The sequence below is a fragment of the Cynara cardunculus genome, unplaced genomic scaffold, assembly GCF_001531365.2.
Source record: "Cynara cardunculus var. scolymus isolate 2C unplaced genomic scaffold, CcrdV1 Un_Scaffold_2564, whole genome shotgun sequence".
NCBI classification, from domain to species: domain Eukaryota; kingdom Viridiplantae; phylum Streptophyta; class Magnoliopsida; order Asterales; family Asteraceae; genus Cynara; species Cynara cardunculus.
This window is the reverse complement of record NW_020201136.1, coordinates 9,633-10,637: the sequence shown is the minus strand read 5'-3', so window position 1 is coordinate 10,637 and position 1,005 is coordinate 9,633. Positions and strand designations below refer to the sequence as shown.

General features: G+C 41.3%; 1 non-coding gene across 1 annotated transcript; it reads left to right on the top strand.

Annotated features, from left to right (window-relative positions):
- The first annotated feature begins 388 nt into the window (after nt 1-388).
- Nucleotides 389-495, top strand: LOC112503129. Its single transcript, XR_003067862.1, has one exon. It is a non-coding gene; the product is annotated as a small nucleolar RNA R71 (small nucleolar RNA).
- Nucleotides 496-1,005: the final 510 nt, after the last annotated feature.

The following is a 1,005-nucleotide window of genomic DNA, read 5'->3' as shown; positions in this document are numbered from 1 at the left end:
TCACAGATTCAGCATTATGTGGACACAGTTCATAAGAGTGTTCCTCTCTACAACAGACACACTGCACTGAGAGGGCAGCTGGAATAAATGATGTGACAGCTGACTGCACTCCTTGGCCCGAAGTTAGATTTTTAAGCATATTGGCCATAGAAGATAGTTGTGTTGTTAATGTCGTACATGCATCAACATCATGTATTCCTGTTGTTTCTTTTGCGGTTGAGCACGTGGATCAGCCCAATGTCCATTATTAACAGAAATTTTTTCTAGTATCTCATATCTTTCATTGTAGGTCATAACTGTAAAGGCTCCACCCGCAGTCGCATCGAGCATTTGTTTTGCCATGGGATTTAACCCATTGTAAAATGTCTCGAGTTGAATACAGTACGGGATGCCATGGTGAGGGCATATCCTTAATAACTCTTTAAACCTTTCCCAAGCGTCAGGAACAGCTTCATCGTCCATTTGGTTAAAAAGGCAAATTTCATTTCTGGACTTAGCGTTCCTGGTTGGTGGGAAATATTTTCGCAAAAACTTTTCCACCATATTACTCCATGAAGGCACAGAACCCGGGGGTAATGAATTAAACCATGCCTTTGCCTGATCCCTCAGAGAAAATGGGAATAAAGTGAGTCTCAGAGCGTCATTAGACACTCCCGGTATCAGGAAAGCATCAGTGATTTCCATAAAGGATTTCAAATGTGAGTGTGGGTCCTCCGAAGGTAATCCGGCAAATTGTCCGTTTGTTTGCAACATGTGAAACATAATCGGTTTTAGTTCAATATGAAGAGCGGTCATATGCGGCCTAACTATCCCGGAATTCAATTGCTCAAAATCCGGAATGGCATAGTCCATGATCCGTCCATTTTTGGAATTTGCCAAATTAATGATATTCGGAGTTTGCTCTCTTGGTTGTTCATTATTTTCAGATTCCGTGTCCTCATTATGATTATTATGATGGTGGTGTTCTTGCTGAAAATTTGGAAAATGTGGTATTGTCCCAAAGGC